This window comes from Lactuca sativa, chromosome 5 (genome assembly GCF_002870075.4).
Source record: "Lactuca sativa cultivar Salinas chromosome 5, Lsat_Salinas_v11, whole genome shotgun sequence".
Taxonomy (NCBI): Eukaryota; Viridiplantae; Streptophyta; class Magnoliopsida; order Asterales; family Asteraceae; genus Lactuca; species Lactuca sativa.
The window spans coordinates 251,659,311-251,677,594 of record NC_056627.2 but is presented as its reverse complement, the minus strand read 5'-3'; the positions used below and the strand labels follow the sequence as shown (position 1 = coordinate 251,677,594).

Sequence of the window (18,284 nt, the reverse complement as noted above, 5' to 3'; positions counted from 1 at the left end):
GTAGAACTAAATACATTAAAAGAAATTTTATCAAGACTTCCTAATCCAAAATGGTATAAAAATCATTAATAAATCCCATAATCTGATCGTTTCTCCCAATAATTCCTAATAAAACCGTAAGTCAAGCTATCAGGACTTGAAGATGTACCATTTCCACACGACCATATAGCCTCCTTTACTTAGGAAACTGTGTACATGTGTTTAAGGGAAGCAACTTGGGTTGTAGACAATCTTCCATACAAGGGGCTTTGACATTTGAACTTAACCCCTTTCACAAGACTATACTTTTCTTTGAAAAGAACCGTAAAAAATATTCTTCACTTGGCTTGGATTCGATACCTAATCCCTTTTTACTTTAACACCATGATATGTAAGTTGACACCTCTTTTCTTAAAAATATCGTGAAATAACATAGAGTTCTCATCTCCTTTAATACATTTGTTTGATTCCCCTGTCACCCTATGATTAACCCAATTATCCTTTGATTTTGATTCTTCTTAGCTTGATCAACTAATTAGGGTTTAATCGTCTAGTTAATCGGTTAATAGAATCCGTAATTGTTCTAGTAGAATCCATAATTGTTCTAGTAAACTGGTAATAAGTAACAAGTATCAGAATGGTTCTGTGTTGGGACTTAACTCTGATATAAAATAAAATTCATATCTTTACACTTCCGAGCTTATGAGATGTACTAGGTATTGTTGGAAATTTTACATGGATCTTAATGTTGCTTTTATAATTTTAATTAAGAGCTTGTTTATTTAGACAATAAAATATTAGGGTTAATTCAAAGAGGTTGTTTTGGTTAACTAATTAGGTAAAAGAAAAATATACTAGAGCTTATTAGTTGTTCATAGTACCAGCTTCATCTTAAGTAATCAAGTCAATGTTGATTGCATGATTAGGAAAGTTGTAGCGGAATTGAATTCGTTTTTATTATTGAATTTCATTTAGTTAATTTCAATGCAAGTTTTAGTTTTAGTTTTTAATTACCCCCCCCCCCCCCCACCTTTATTATTTTATGCATTTGACTTGTATGCGCCTTACGCAAAAAGACATCGACTCTTAGGCTGTGTCCTTGAGAATTCGACCATGCTTTCCTATGCTACCCATTAGTGCATTCAATCAGTGAAAATACTATTTGCTTAAATTGTGCATGACAATGGTTTAACAAATTGGCGTCGTTTCTGGTGACATGGTGTTGATAATAGTTTATATGCCAAGATCTTCACGTATTGGTACACCGAAATTGAGAGAATTACAAGAAAACAGAAGAAAGAAGCGACAAAACAAAAGCAATCAACTAGTTTCTTTGGTTCATCATCTTCTCTAGAACCTAAAATCATTATACAACAAGGCGGTCCCTTGTGGAACGAACCAGACCCCGGTTTTTCATCATTCCCAAAATTACCACCATCCTCACCTTCCCAAAGCCCATTTAAAATATACTCGCCAATAACCTTTGAAATTTCATAAAGTCCATAACTTTCAGAACCCAACTCCCCAAAATCAACCATGGGAGACATAGAAAACGAAGAGAAAACCCTCGGAGAATAGGTCACCCAAAAGGTTAACCAACAACCTCTTTGCATCACTTTTCTAGAGCCTAGAACTTTGAGCTGAAACTTGGGCTGATACATTATCTTCCAATGTTCAAAGGCTAAGAAAATGATGACCCACGTAAATCCCTCAAGAAATTTCATGTGGTTTGTTCTGGAATGAAACCACATGCCATAACAGAAAATCAGATAAAGCTAAGGGCATTCCCCTTTTCACTTCAAGACTCAGCGAGAGAATGGTTGTACGAGCTGCCAACCGGATCGATCACTACATGGACTAAACTTGAAAAGTTGTTTTTAGGAAAATATTTTCCAGAAACGTGAGTTTCAAGCCTTCATCGCAAGATCATTGGTATCAAACAAGGAAGAAGAGAAGCTTTGCACATGTTTTGAGAGCGCTTCAAAAGGCTACTTGTTAGGTACCCACAACACATAATCACTGATTACTAACTTTATAATTGTTTCTACTAAGGTCTGATACCCATTGAGAGGCGTCTGATAAATGCTTCAGGTGCCAGATCTATAGGGGATGATATGTGCATATTTAGCTATATATTTAGTATAGATTTCTATTATTTATTAGCTAATTATTTGAAAATTATGGATAAAAGGTACTTAATAGTGTTTAAATTGTACTTTCAGTCCAAAAGATATGCTCGGAAGCAAGAAGGAAGCAGGAGAGGTGATCAGAAGTTCGGGAACTAAAGAAATAAGAAAAGAGTTCAGCCACTCGGCGAGTAGGGACTTCTACTCGGTGAGTCCACACGAAGGTTCGCAAAGCAACACGTAAAGTCCTTGCCGTATACAGATTCTACAAGGGGGACTCGGCGATTCGGTTCTCTACTTGACGAGTAGCCCATATTTTCCGAAAATTATAAATAGAAGTCACTTTCCCGACTGGAGGCTGGTTAGAGAATCCTGGTGGAGTTACCTTGCGACTAAGAATACTTCTAGAGCCTTGGAAATTGTGAAGAGCCCTAAACCTCAATTCTAAGAAGATTAAGGCAACATAAGTTTACTTTTCCACTTTATTCTTGATTAGAACTATGTTTGGTTTGCTTGAATTCGTTTTTAAGTGTTTATCTACTGTGATTTTGAACTAGTTTCGTTAGTTTCTGTTTATGGTAGATAAGTTTGCTCCTATGGATTAATTTATGTTTGGATTGATTGTTATTTGGTGAACTTTGTTAAATTAAGCTTGTTAAAGACCCTTATTCATTAACCATAACTATTTTCTGTTAATTGTCAAGTAATTAAGCTAAATGAACATCTCTTTATTGCTTACCTCATATGATTTATGTGAAAACATTGTTATATGCCTAGGAATAGTGAATGTGAAACTAAGATTAACTAGAGAATGGGTAAATTAATGTGTGATCTTGTGTGATAAACCATCAACAAGAGGTTAATTGAATTATTAATTTGATTAACTAATTACAAGTCTTATTTAATCTGAATTATTAAACTAGGGAATTTATTAGTTTATTCACCTGATCACTGCTTAAATTAATTTATTTTCTAAGGATTGGTAATAGCGAATGTGAATCTAATCACCTTAGTCGGTAACCAATAACAATTAATCCATTGCATTGACATAAAATTAACCATATGAGTAAATGAATCGAACCTAAACATAAACCCTTTTGATTACTGAATTTAGTTGGTTTTTACTTGTTTTAGCTGTAGTCATTTAAATTGCGTGTTAGATAGTTTGTCAAAGTTTCTAGTATTGCAAAACTAGATAAAACCTTTTACTTAATCTATTTGCTTAGTTAATTCTAGATATTAGTTTAATTTTTCGTTCCCTGTGTTCGATACCCTACTTATTCAACTATATCACTATTAGATAGGTTCACTGTCTTTGTGTGTTTTAATTTCATCTAAAAGTAGGACAAAACCCAATGCATTTATATACGCATTAAGTTTTTTGGCGTCATTGTCGGGGAACGGTTCGAAAACTAATTCTAATTTCTAGGATTATCGATCCTTTGTGTGAGATTAATCTTGCACAAAGTTATTGCTTTAGTAGTCTAGGTATTAGGTTTAGTTTTAAGTTTATCTGATTTGTTAGAATTTTTTGTTCAATTTTTTTCAATTTTAGCCTTGAACTCACCGAGTGCAATCAAAGCTACTCGACGAGTTAGGCAACCGACTCGTCGAGTAGACCTTGAAATCATGAGAAATTATCACCACAAATTGATACACGGGAATCGGGGCGTTACAGTTAGTGATTAACTTGTATTGTAATTTTACATTTAATTCGTATTGTAATATCCGTTTTAATTGTTCTTTTAATTTTGTAATGTTATAATATATTCAATATTTGTATTTATTTAAAGATATTTGTAAGATCTATTTAAGGGTATAACTTGTAAAAATCATACATAAGATATAATTATGTATTATCAAATAAATTAATTTATCTATAATATTTAATAAGGGTAAAAAATAAATTGTTCAATAGTGAAATATATAAATAAAATGAGATAAATGTTGAAGGGTTAAATTTGTACCATATAAAGGTTATAAATGAAACTATATAACTTGTTTTTCGAACCTTATAGAAATGGTGGGCCCTCCCACTAACCAATCTATTTTTACTAGATATTCCCAGTTAGCCATATGGTCTATGGTTCTATTCCTAAGGGCATCTATAATCTATTGAACTCTAAAGAGTTCAATGGATTGTCACATCACTGCCACATTAACATTTTACTTTTTATTCAACTATACTCTTTAACATCCACACTCCATTAAACCCTTCAAAGTTTAATGGATTTCTATATTTGGTTTGAAATTTAAAAGAAAAAGAAAAAATTAAATCCATTGAACCACTCAATGATCTTGTAACTCTCCTCCATGTCATCATTCACACTCCATTAAATTTCTATTCAATCCTAGTGATCATTTATTCAACTCTTATTAAACCCGCATTATGGATGCTCTAAGTAGATGTGGTTACGAATGAGGGGGGGGGGGGGACTATGAAATGATTAATTAGGAAGATAAATGCCTCCTTTTTCAGTTTTATGTATTGACATCATGGTATGGCTATTGTGTGATTTCATTATCTATTAAGCATATATAATCGTTTCCAATTGTTTTAGCAAGGTACACTCCGTGAGAACTCTCCTAATAGTGTTTTACCTGTCTAGAGGTTGATGTTGTCCTATATATTCATGGCTATGGCAGTGCAATGAATGCAGTAGGTTGTTTCCCAGGAACATAGTAATTAGATTTTGTGTTACTCAGTTTAGTCTTCTCTAGCTAGAAAGTGATTTCGTGCACCTAGCATTATGCTGTACACTAGATATATTGACCCCTTTATGTAATATGAGATTTTCGGATCAATAAATTAATATTTTGTTTAAGAAACCAATTAAGACTATGCACCTTGATTTAAGGGAACTAAGGGGATTTCTCTGATTGATTGATGTTTAACATATAAATAGTATTTGGATTTGTGTGATTGATTGATGTTTAAGATATAAATAGTATTAATACCATTTTTTACGGAGAAGTATGTTAAGCTATCCTATATGTGACAATGAGTCTTCACTTTTTCTGATGGTTCTTCCATATGATATGACCTGCCTGTGAACGTGTTCCACTCTCCTTTCATATAGTATACTTATTTCTCCACTACTTGTGGGTTGCACACCTCTTTTCAGTTTTTAATCCATGGCTTTTGATTCCCATTTGAACATTGAGAGGGATTCCACAATCCTCTAATCCTCTAATATAATAATTATTAAGCTTTACAACTTTTGTGTGGTGTGCACACTTCTTAAAATTTAATAAACTTGACATTAGATTTCCCAAATCCATTCCGTCACTAGGTGTGAGACCCCTGTATTAAATGAGTTTAATTAAAAAAAATTAAATGTTAAATTTTAACAATTTGAAAAGTTTGAATTTATAAGAAAAATGTGAAAAATTTTGAATTATTATAATTAATATGGTTTTAATGTATTGAATGCATTACATATATAAACTATTTCTAATAAATACTTTACATATATATTATCTTACATATTTAATGCAGAATTTTAAGTTAATAAATGAAAAATACAAAAAAATGACAAGTGGAAAATAGAAAAATTTAAAAATTTAGAAAATGTCATGTGTCCAAGGAGAAAAGAACATGTGGCAAAAAAAACTTTCATTTATTAGAGTAGATTCTTTTATGCAAGTGCCTTCATATCCATTTACTGTGTCCTTATCTAGTTAGGTACACTGAAACGTAGTTAAATATTAGAATAAAAGCCTTCTCCTTCTTCAGTTCATCTTTATGATGTGGGCGGTGTGGTTTCCACACTCCTTCCATTTTATAAATTCATCTTTCCACCACTTATGGACTGAACACTCCGTTTCAGTTTTGAGATGTTTCATTTTTATTTGAGTGGATTGTGGAACGCATGTGGATTCCATTATCTTTAATTTTTATGTAAGATTAATTACTCAAACTTCACTTGTGGAGTTCCTTTCTATAATTATAACAACAAATTAAGGATCAACTTCACATATAATATTATGTACACAGACTTATTTTAATTGCAGTAAACTCAGCACTGGTAAGCTTATCACCATGGCTACTGATACTATGTAATCTGTTAATTTCTTGGAATGCTTTCTTTAAATATCGTTATCTGTGGCATGTGGCTTGCACACTCTCAAATTGTTTACTCAGCATCTACTCATTATGATTATTATAGACAAACGCATTCTATATAATATTTAGGTAAAACACACACATACACATACTATATATATGTTCTATCTGAGGGGCTCTATCATCAACCAATAAGTCATCTCTGGTTCTATTTTCAGTATCTATCATTCTTTGAAACATAATATTATCGTTCCTGCTTTCACCATCATGGCTCTGCGAAATGACTTATGCATTCCAGGTCTTGAGGACAAATCCGAACAGGAAAACGGGGTGTCTGTAGAGGAAGAATTTGACTACTCAGAAAGAAGAAAGTGGCTGTGTTCTGTTAAACAAGATGCCAAAGCCATGGTTCCTACAGGCTTTTCTGGCTTGGTTGCTGGTGTATGTAGTATGGCAATTGGTGAGTTAGTTTCAGTGTACACCCAAAGATCCTTAGAGGTGCCTCTGGTGAAAAGAGAGACCACACTTGTGGAAAAAGAGAAAAGTACCCATCTTTATAGATCAAGTTATTATATGTTTTACTTGCTTTAGTATAGTTGGTTGAGAGGCTGTTCAAAGCCCTTATACTTGTGTTGTTACAAACATGATTATTGGTCCTGTTTACATTACTAATGCATGCGTCTGCAAGTGCTATTTATCTTTTCCACATGGGAGTCACATACGGTGTCTGTACATGACCTTTTAGTTATATATTTATAGAATTGATGGGAGGTATCCTCCTTTTATTGTTTGAATACCCTTTATGTATACAAGATTATCTTGCTTGAAAACATATCATTTTTTGCTTGAAAACATCATTCAGGTGTAGACAACAACTAATAAACTTCCGGTAAATCTTGCCCATATACCAACATAGGGAGCATGACGCCAGTAGCAAACAACACACTCCCATGGGAATTGGTGTTTCAGGCGAGCACATGAAGTTGATAACAAATATTTCCATTGAAATTCTCTCTCTCTCTCTCTCTCTCTCTCTCTCTCTCTCTCTCTCTCTCTCTCTCTCTCTCTCTCTCAACAATGTTGGAAAATTAGTTTTTATCAATTTCTGAAAATGGGTTTTTTTTTCCCATTTTTAAGCACAAATTTCGAAATCTAAATCTAATCAAAATGGACAAATAATTATGTGTTCGTGTTACCTCCATGATACCTTAATTTGTTTTGATATATCATACCTTCGTTTTGATATATCATATGTCCAAAACGGATTAAAATAAGTGAGAAATTATTTGTCAAAGCGAGGTAGTTGAAAAAGATTAAAAATGAGTAAATATAATTTTGTTCCATCCCACACAGGTGGGAAAAAGAAAAGGAAATTAGTATATAACTATAAGGGTTTCTAAACTTTGTAAGGTTTATAGAACCAAAGGCTCTTTTTTGCGCGCACACACCGGAGATGCAAATGCGAGCCAGTTTGGCACAAACTTTGGTTCTTAGGTTGAACTTGCGTATGAGCGTGGGTAGGGTTGGCAATTGATGACATGACACAAGAAAAATATACGACACGAAACGAAAAATGGGACGAAACTGAAATATTTAAATTTGTGTTCGTGTTTGTGTTCAAAATTCGCCATGAAATTGACACGCTTTAACATTTGTTTGTCGTCTTTGTCATGTTATATATGAATAAGTATTAACTAAATAAACTAATTTTTATTTTATATTATCTTTGTTGTGTTGTGTTGTGTTTGTCATTTTTTAATCGGTTTGTTTTCGTGTTAGTTAAAAACACATGACATCGTGTCTTGTCAGACAAAAACACGACACGATGACCTGATTTGCCACCCCAGTGCGAATGTAGTATAGGTCGACCTAAGAAGTTTTGTTAATTAGTTATGCTTTTTACTTGATTGTTACGTTTTGATGTTAAATAACACTAGTTACGTTTTGACAATCTAAATAGAGCATCTCCTTGACTGATTAAATTACATCAAATGATCCAATCGTCTCATCAGTTCTCCATTTTCTACTATTGCTTCTTCTTCCGGCTGAAACCAAGGTATTTTCTGGGTCAAGAGAAGGTCCGGGTGATTTTGAAGAATCCATTTTCAGTATTGTATCCTGCGAAACAAACACTCATATAAGGTGAATTTTTGTAAGGATATTGTGTTAAAGACAGGCCTCAACAACAATTGATTAATTTTGTTCTTTCGTGCAATTACCTATTATATTTTCCAAACAGACAATAAATATAAAATATACACCAATAGACGAAGACAACTACAAAGGGTTAAAATAAACATACAACATAATAATAGCCTAACACCCCCTCCTGATTTGTATGGGAGTGGGGGTGGGGGGTGATTCCGAACATTCAAACTGCAGTTTCTTTAATTATGCAATCTCGATCTATTTTCCAAATAAAGCAACCTTTGAAATCTAGTATTTGAAAGGAACATTACCAAGATAAACTTCATTAAAGAAGCTAGTATTATTGCCACTTTGCACTTGGTTTAGGAGATTAAAAAATAATACCTCTGTCAATTTGCTTTCATGTAGAAGTTATAATTTGCAAGTGACCCATGGATCAATTTTTCACCAACATGAACGCCACCCTGATTTATGTGCAACAATTTAATTACTCGAACCCACGATGCTTAAATCTCACTCACAAATCTCCATCTCGATTTTTGCAACAATGCATCGTGAAAAGACTCAAGACTACCACTATCAAGGCCTTCATTACCATTTAATGCCAAGAAAAGGTTCTATTTTACCCATGATACTTTTTGAGTATCTTCCCCTTGTTCCGAAAATAATTTAGCCCTTAAGGATTCAAGAAAGATTTTGACCTTAACCGACATCCAAAAATAGACATATAATAAATCCCTAAGAAGCCGAACAACAAGGACAAAAACATAGGCTTCCCCCAATATAAAGCATATGAGTTTTCCATGTGTAAAGCTTATTCTAAAAATTGTCAATCATCATATTCAATCCTTGAAGTCAAGCCATACATGAACTAATAAGTAGAACTGAATACATAAAAATAAATTTTGTCAAGACTTCCTAATCCCAAAAGGTATAAAAATCATTAATAAATCCCATAATCTAATCGTATCTCCCAATAATACCTAATAAAACCGAAAGTCAAGCTATCATTACTTGAAGATGTACCATTTCCACACGACCATATAGCCTCCTTTACTTAGGAAACTGTGAACATGTGTTTATGGGAAGCAACTTGGGTTGTAGACAATCTTCCGTACAAGAGGCTTCGACATTTGAACTTAACCCCTTTCACAAGACTATACTTTTCTTTGAAAAGAACCGTAAAAAAATATTATTCACTTGGCTTGGTATCGACACCTAATCCCCTTTTACTTAACACCATGATATGTAAGTTGACACCTCTTTTCTTAAAAATACCGTGAAAAAACATAGAGTTTTCATCTCCTTCAATACATTTGTTTGATTCCCCTGTCACCCCATGATTAATCCACTTGTCATTTGATTTTGATTATTCTTAGCTTGATCACCTAATTAGGGTTGAATCATGCTAGCTAACCAGTTAATAAAATCTGTAGTTGTTATAGTAAACAAGTAATAAGTAACAAGTATCAGAATGGTTCTATGTTGGAACTTAACTCTGATATAAAATAAAATGTGTATCTTTATGCTTTCGAGCTTGTGAGATGTATTAGGTATTGTTGGGAATTTTACATAGATCTTAATGTTGCTTTTATGATTTTAATTAAGAGCTTGTTTAGTTAGACAATAAAAAAGTTAGGGTTAATTCAAAGAGGTTGTTTTGGTTAACTAATTAGGTATAAGAAAAATATACTAGAGCTTATTAGTTTTTCTTAGTACCAGCTTAGATAGAACGCATCTTAAGTAATCAAGTCAATGTTGATTGCATGATTAGGAAAGTTGCAGTGCAATGGAATTCGTTTTTAATATTGAATTTCATTTAGTTAATTTGAATGCAAAATTTTAGTTTTAGTTTTTAATCACACCCCCCCCCCCCCCCCTTATTATTTTACGCATTTCACTATTATGCATTTGACATCGACTCTTAGGCTGTGTCGTTGAGGATTCGACCATGCTTTCCTGTGCTACCCATTAGTGCATTCAAGTAGTGAAAATACTATTTGGTTAAATCGTGTGTGACCATGGCTTAACAAATTTCCGTCGTTTCTGGTGACTCGATATTGATAATAGTTTATATGCCAAGATCTTCACGTATTGGTACACCACTAGAGTTTGATCTAGAAATTGAGAAAATTACAAGAAAATTGAAGAAAGAAGCGTCAAAACAAAAGCAATCAACTAGTTTCTTTGGTTCATCATCTTCTCTAGAACCTAAAATCATTATACCATACGACAGTCCCGTGTGGAACGAACCAGATCCCAGTTTTTCATCATTCCCAAAAGTACCGGCAGTCCCGTGTGGAACGAACCAGACCGCAGTTTTTCATCATTCCCATGTGGAACGAACCAGACCCTAATTTTTCATCATTCCCAAAAGAACCATCATCCTCACCTTCCCAAAGCCCATTTAAAATATACTTGCCAACAACCTTTGAAATTTCATAAAGTCCAGAACCTTCAGAACCTGACTCCCCAAAATCAGCCATGGGAGACATAGATAACTAAGAGAAAACCCTCGGAGAATTGGTCACCCAAGAGGTTAACCAACAACCTCTTTGCATCACTTTTCAAGAGCCTAGAACTTTGAGCTGAAATTTGGGCTTATACATCATCTTCCCATGTTCAAAGGCTAAGAAAATGAAGACCCACATAAATTTCTCAAGAAATTTCATGTGATTTGTTCTGGAATGAAACCACATGTCATAACAGAAAATCAGATAAAGCTAAGAGCATTTCCCTTTTCAGTTCAAGACTAAACGAGAGAATGGTTGTACGAGCTCCCATCCGGATCGATCACTACGTGGACTAAACTTGAAAAGTTATTTTTAGGAAAATATTTTCTAGAAACGTGAGTTTCAAGCCTTCGTCACAAGATCATTGGTATCAAACAGGGAAGAAGAGAAGCTTTGCATATGTACTGAGAGCACTTCAAAAGGCTACTTGTCAGGTGCCCACAACACCGAATCACTGATTACTAACTTTATAATTGTTTCTATGATAGTCTGACACCCGTTGAGAGACGTCTGATAAATGCTTCAGGTGACAGATCCATAGGGGACATGACACCAACATAAATCTGAGAGCTGATAGAAAAGTTGGCTATTGAGTCAAAACATTCCGGTAACAAAGATGAGTGGTATGCTGATCAGCCAAGGGGTGTCAAAGAAGTTTGTTCACACCACCTTGAAGCCCAAAGAAAAAAAGCAGTTGTGAAAAAACAGTGTGAAATCTGCTTGAAGACGGACCATCCTACTTATATGTATCTATTACTACAAGAGGATATTTCCCCAGTGAAATTTGTCGAAGGATACTCAACCTCAAAATTATTATCAAAACAATACGTTTCAGCAGAGACAACAATTTCAACACCCTCCAGGATTTGGGCAGCCAGGTTTTTAGTAGAATTTTCAGAATCAACAACAACCCACTTTCCAGCAGCAAAATTCACATCAATAATTTGGCAATTCCAACATAGGCTTAGAAGATATTCAAGAACGAAACCAGTGCAAGCATCAAGAATCTGGAGCAGCAGATATCTCAACTTGCCACTTTTGTGGGTTGACTAGAATCTCAAGGAAAACTACATGCTTAGACTGAACACAATCCAAAGCATAATGTGAGTACAATTTCTTTGAGAAGTGGTAACATTTAATATATCTGAGCCTGAAAAAGGAACTGGAGAAGTTTTAGGTAAGAAAGAAGTTGAAAAAGAGGTGGTAAAAGAGTCTCCAAGACCAACCAAGCCAAATATGAAAGAGTACAAGCCATTATCGCCATTCCCATCGTGACTGAAGAGCACAAAACGTGATCGAGAAGACGTGGAGATCATGAACACCATTATCGCCATTCCCATCGTGACTGAAGAGCACAAAACGTGATCGAGAAGACGTGGAGATCATGAACACCTTTCGTAAGGTGGAGGTAAATATCCCACTTTCAAATATTATTAAACAAGTTCCTCGTTATGCTAATTTTTAAAAGACTTATGCATTTCCAAGAAAAAGTCGAAAACTAAAGAAACAATCAAAGGTGGGGAAAATATATCTTCTATTTTTCAAAAATGTTTGCCCCTAAGTGCAAGGATCTGGGAATAATGTTGATTCCTTGTAAGTTAGGAAACCTTACATTTCCAAAAGTCATGCTAGACTTAGGTGCTTCAGTCAATGTCCTCCCACTTTCTGTTTTTGAAAAACTAAAACATGGATATTTATAAAAGACTGGGATCATCATTTAATTGGTTGATCACTTGAAATTAGATCCAAAAGGTGTATTGGAGGATGTTCTCGTCCAGGTGTATGAACTAATTTTCCCGCTGATTTTTACATCTTGGACATGGGTCATGTAGACATTTTTGGTAAAAACTCAATCATTTTAGGAAGGTCGTTCATGAAAACTGCAAAAACTAAAATTGATGTTTTTTAATGGCACACTTTCAATGTAGTTTATTTTCTACATAAAAAACTAAAAAAACAAAACGAAAAATATTGGAAAACGCTACATGAGATGATGACATTCTTTACATTCAGTAGCTCTATAAAAATGAAGTGTGATAGGAACTGAAAACAACAGTCTTATTACAACCAAATATAAGAATTATCTTTTCAAATCAGGAAGTGCTTTAAATGCTTACGCAATACGAACCAACGTGAGAGTCGAATTATTTTTACAATGGAAGTGTCGGATGGAAAACTTAACAATTTTTTAAAAATGATTTCCTTAAATGCCTCAAAAAGAGCCTAGAATGAATAACCCTTTTCTTTCCTTGAAGTATTGAACCCTATAGTTTCTGCGCCTTTTTAGGTTAGGAGGGAAATCTTGTTATATCCAGACAAATAATTATCATTTTTGAAGTATTGAAGATATGGTGGGCTACAAAATGAAATCCACTCCCAATCAATGTATTTGTTAGAAATGGTACATCAAGCAACTTGAAGAAATCTGAAATTCAATGTCAAATCCAAGTCAAGTTAAAGTTGAAATCAACAACCAATCAAAGTTAAATCTGAAGAGCTGGTTAAGACAAAGAAGATGTGTGGTACAATGAGTTAGGTCCCTCGATAGTGAAATCATAAGGGTAAGCTTGGATTCTCTATCCATAATAGAGTTTAATGCATTTACTGGACGAGTTAGAAAAAAAGGAGGGGCCAGTGAAGTTATGTTTTTATAAATGAATTTTTGTGAAGTTATCTTTAAAAATACACTGACTTAACAAATTTAATTATGTGTAAAATTACCTTCTCAAAGGTTGGTTTGGCTTAATCTAAAACTACGATAAAGATATTGAGACTATGGTCAAAGTTCATGATTTCATTGGAGCTTCCTCGTTGTAATGTATAATCATGTGAAAAAAGAGTGAAGTTTTTTAGTTTCAAGTTATTTACCTTTTTATTCTAAGTTCATTTTAGGTTGTCTACGTCTTTCCATTTCAGTTATAATGTTTAATCTTTTTACTACTTGAGGCAAGAAATGTTCAAGCTTGGGGATATTTGATAGATGTCATTTTATGTGTCTTTAGGGTAGTTTTTATTAACATTTTTCATCATATTTTATGTTAATTCATGTGCATGAGCTTAAATAATGTTCAGTTCATGTCATTCATTAAAATACCCATATTTCTCATGTTTTTATGTTGTTTTTAGATAATTCAAGTGGAGTAGTACTTTGGGAGCAGCTTTGGATGCTTTTGATGGAGCATTGGAGTTAATTGGAGCATGAAACTTATGCTGGATTTTGAGGAATGCTTGGAAGTTGTTTTGGTCAATAAAAATTCGATTGAATTGATCCTATGAAGATAGATTGCTACATTCTAAAGCCTAAAGGATGTTGCTGGCAGCTTGACCCCTTGTCTCCACTCTATTTAGTTTGAAGGTTGGCCAATTCTTGAAGCTCCAGACGACGAAAAAGATGATTTCCGAAGCGATTGCACTCCAATTTCTAAAGATCTAAAGATTTTGGATCGTGTCTCTCAATTAGTTTAGTGTGATTTAGTAGTTTAATCTCTCAATTTACGAGTTTTTATCGGATATTATCCATATCTGGCTAACCCCTAATTTTTAGTTATGCACATATTATTACTTTTCATGTAATCAATCATTAGACCTGGTTTTTGATTTGTGATTCTATCTATATTTTTCAGTTTTGCACTTAATGAATCTTTGATTTTGATTATTCTTAGCTTGATCACCTAATTAGGGTTTAATCATTCAGTTAACTAGTTAATGGAATTTGTAATTGTTCTAGTAAGCTGGTAATAAGTAACAAGTATCAGATTGGTTCTATTTTGTGATTTAACTCTGATATAAAATAAAAATGCATATCTTTATGCTTCCAATCTTGTGAGACGTATTGTGTATTGTTGGGAATTTTACACAGATCTTAATGTTGTTTTTCTTATTTTAATTAAGAGCTTGTTTAATTGGACAGTAAAAAGTTAGGGTTAATTCAAAGAGGTTGTTTTGGTTAACTAATTAGGTAAAAGATAATATACTATCGCTTATTAGTTGTTCTTAGTACCAGCTTAAATAGAATATATCTCAAATAATAAGGTCAATGTTGATTGCATGATTAGGAAAGTCGCAAGAGAACTGAATTCATTTTTATTATTGAATTTCATTTAGTTAATTTCACTACAATTTTTATTTTTAGTTTTTAATCAACCCCACCCCCTTATTATTTTATGCATTTGACTAGTATGTGACTTACACAAAAAGGCATCGACTCTTAGGTTATGTCCCTGAGGATTCGACCTTGCATCCTTATGCTACCCGTTAGTGCATTTGAGTAATGAAAAATATTATTCTCTTAAATCGTGTGCGACAACGGTTTAACAATAGTCCATCACCACCCTTAAAAAAATGAAAACAACTCCACGAAGGTTACTACTTATGCGTACTGAGAGAAATAGTGAGAATCGAGTGGGTTGGAGTGAAAAATGTTGGTTGTGGCGATTTTTTCAGCAGGGGCAGTGGTTTTAGTAGGACTTTGTAGTCTAGGGTTCAGCCATTGGTCCTATGTGCTTCAAATGAAGATCTAACTAGTTTTTTCCCTGTAAAGATAAATCTTCTGTATGAGTACACATATAAAGTTGATTATGTCAAGAGGAAGCTCTGGGGATGGTCTATGAGACCTGCACAAGGTGGCAACATAAGGGTGAGGGTGTTAGTTGGATGTGTTTGATTAGGGTGTCTAATGTCTTAACTAAATTGGTATAATCTCATTTAATAAAAGTAAAGTCCTTTTGGGTTGCCCTCATAACTAAAAATAGCTAGGATTGATATTAAGACAGAGAAAAAATGATTTGTTAATATATTATATGATTAATATATCAGTTATAAATAGTTAATAATTAATTGGAAATTAATTTTGGTTTAATTAAAATTAATTAATGGTGTAGGGGTTAAATTATAATTGTTCAATAGTTGAGCAAATGAGGCAATTCTAGAACCTCCCTAAGCATGGATGATTTTGAGGAAGTTTCAGATATATTCTGAAAGCCTCCAATAGCATATAAGGAAACGTATTTGAATTAGGTTAGAATACTATTATTTTAATATTCAAAATCAAGGTTTCTAGAAAAAATAAATAAGGTCCCAACTCTAGTCAAAACCGATCCCTACACAGCACATAGAGAATTTTTTTTCCTAGATCTCCTCCTCTCTCCATATTTTCAATCATAGGGTTTTATAGGGTTTGCATTGTTCGATTGTTGAAAATCTTATGTGTTCTAACTTTGTAATTTTATATTTACATATGTTAGAAATTTGTTTCATAAGTATGTTACTGTAACTTCAGAAAATTCCATAGACTTATAGGTTGTGTGTACACATAATTTGATTATGTGTCTATTGTTTAATTATTCTTGTTTGTAACCTAGAAAACTCATCATGATATTCATGATGTCAACCCCAACCATCCTCCTACTACCTTATAGTAACGACTCGGAGGTAATCTTGGATGCTTGCTTTCTCAATTTGAGTTCACATCTATTGCAGAAGCAAAATTGAAAGTTGGATTTCTTGAATTATGATTGGTAATGTGTGATACACTAAAGAAGTAAGAATATAAGGATTGTTAGCATGACAGGTTGCATGTTTTATGACAAATAATCTCAGAACCAAGTACTCTCATAATAGTGTGTACGTATTTGTGAAACAGACTAAACATTTATGTCATCATATCCATGTGTATTATGTATGGTGATGTGTGTATGTAAACCTAAAATAAGTTAGATAAACATAAAAAAGAATGAAAAGATATAATAAACATTTGAGTCTCATTTGGCCAATTATCCTAAGGTCTTGATGGGTTAAGCCAAACCTCTAAAGACTAAGACGACTTCTTGATTCAAAGTTAATTCTAGACAGATTCTTTGGCCTGTCTTGCAAGGGATGTAGAAGTGATTCTGGTTCGAATTAGACAAAAGCACCACAATAACAAAGTTCTGGAAAATCGAGTCTAGTTTCTAGCAAAATCCATTATCAGCTAATTTGTAATTGTTGGTTTTGTTTTATACTCAAAACAGTGAACAAGAGTTGAGTTGGGAAAATCCTTAAACTTAGCTATGTAGCATGAATTTTAGTCACAGTTGTGTAATTAGTTATTTACTTGATAATTGGTTGTGTTCTTTTAGGGAAGGTCTTGAAAATTTTATATGAGTATTTTGTCAGGAAATTACATATCCTATAATGAGTGGATCGAACCAAGAATATTATAGGATGGATGTGCCTTGATTATGAGTGGTATGTATGTTAGGAATGTTGATTCTTTTCTGTGATTGAAAGTTTAGGATGTATTACGTGCTAGACTCTTGGTATGATACTTTTGTGTGAAGTGTTTGATAGGTTCATGTTAGAAATAAGGATATGTGTGTATTGTGTGTAATGTATGTATGTTGTGAATTTTTAGAAATACTTGTCTATGATGATTAGAACAATGCATGCTAGTGATATTATATGTCTTACTAATGAAATGATAATGTGTGCGTGATTATATAGTGATGTAAAATGCTTTAACTTGATATGTTATATTTCATGTTTACATAGTGAAGAGTTGGGAAGTAATACACCTTTAATATTAAAAATAATTGAGCTTGATAACTTAGGGACATTAGTGAGGAATGTTGTGTAACCCTTGTACGGTGAATTATAAAATATTAATTAAAATGGGGAATACCATAGTGGGGTAAAGGGGAAGAAACCTAGACTTAGGTGTTTACCTTATCTGGATTTTGTGAGGGACTAATAGGTTGGAAGATACCTATAGGATAAGAGCTTAAGCCAATATTGATGTCAAGTGGTTTTTCTAGACAACCATTCAGGACAATGTCCATGTTTGTGAGGATTGGAATGATGTTGGTGTGGTGATGGTGCTAGATTAAATATCATGTTTCGGTGGGAAGTTTCTAGTGATGGGAAACAACAATTATTAGCACTCTGGAACGACAACACATGTACTTGTACTTACATCGTCATAGTAGCAAACGCAATGAATCGGGGGTAATGTTACTAATGAGAGTCGTACCTCACTTGGTGCATTGGTTTGAGCCGGTTACATTAGTAGTGAATGGGTTTATTACCTCTTGGGTTGGAGATGGGCCTAGTAGCGGGAAGGGGTCGAGCCGGTCACTTAGTGGTGGACAAGATTTTACCTTTTGGGTTAGTGATGGACCAATTAGTGATATTTTTACCGTCCATGTTAGTGATGAACCCAGAGGTCGGGGTAGTGAAGATTAATATTTATAAAATATTAAAATACAAATCATGAAGGTAAATACTAGTGTAGGCTCAAGTAAAGATTAATATACTAAAGTGGGGATTATATGATGTTTGTGATGTTTTGCAATGTGTGTAAGTGAATGTATGCCTTGTGATGATAGTTTGACCCATTTTGGGATATGTATTTCATAAACATTGTACTTATAGTTGACTCACTTAGCATAAGTTGACACTTTCTTCTTTACTTGTTTC

General features: G+C 33.6%; 1 long non-coding RNA gene across 1 annotated transcript; it reads left to right on the top strand.

Moving 5' to 3' along the window:
- Nucleotides 1-5,861: 5,861 nt before the first annotated feature.
- Nucleotides 5,862-6,965, top strand: LOC122198095 (uncharacterized). The gene is made up of 2 exons (XR_006191936.1): nt 5,862-6,006; nt 6,470-6,965. It is a non-coding gene; the product is annotated as an uncharacterized LOC122198095 (long non-coding RNA).
- The last annotated feature ends 11,319 nt before the right edge of the window (nt 6,966-18,284 follow it).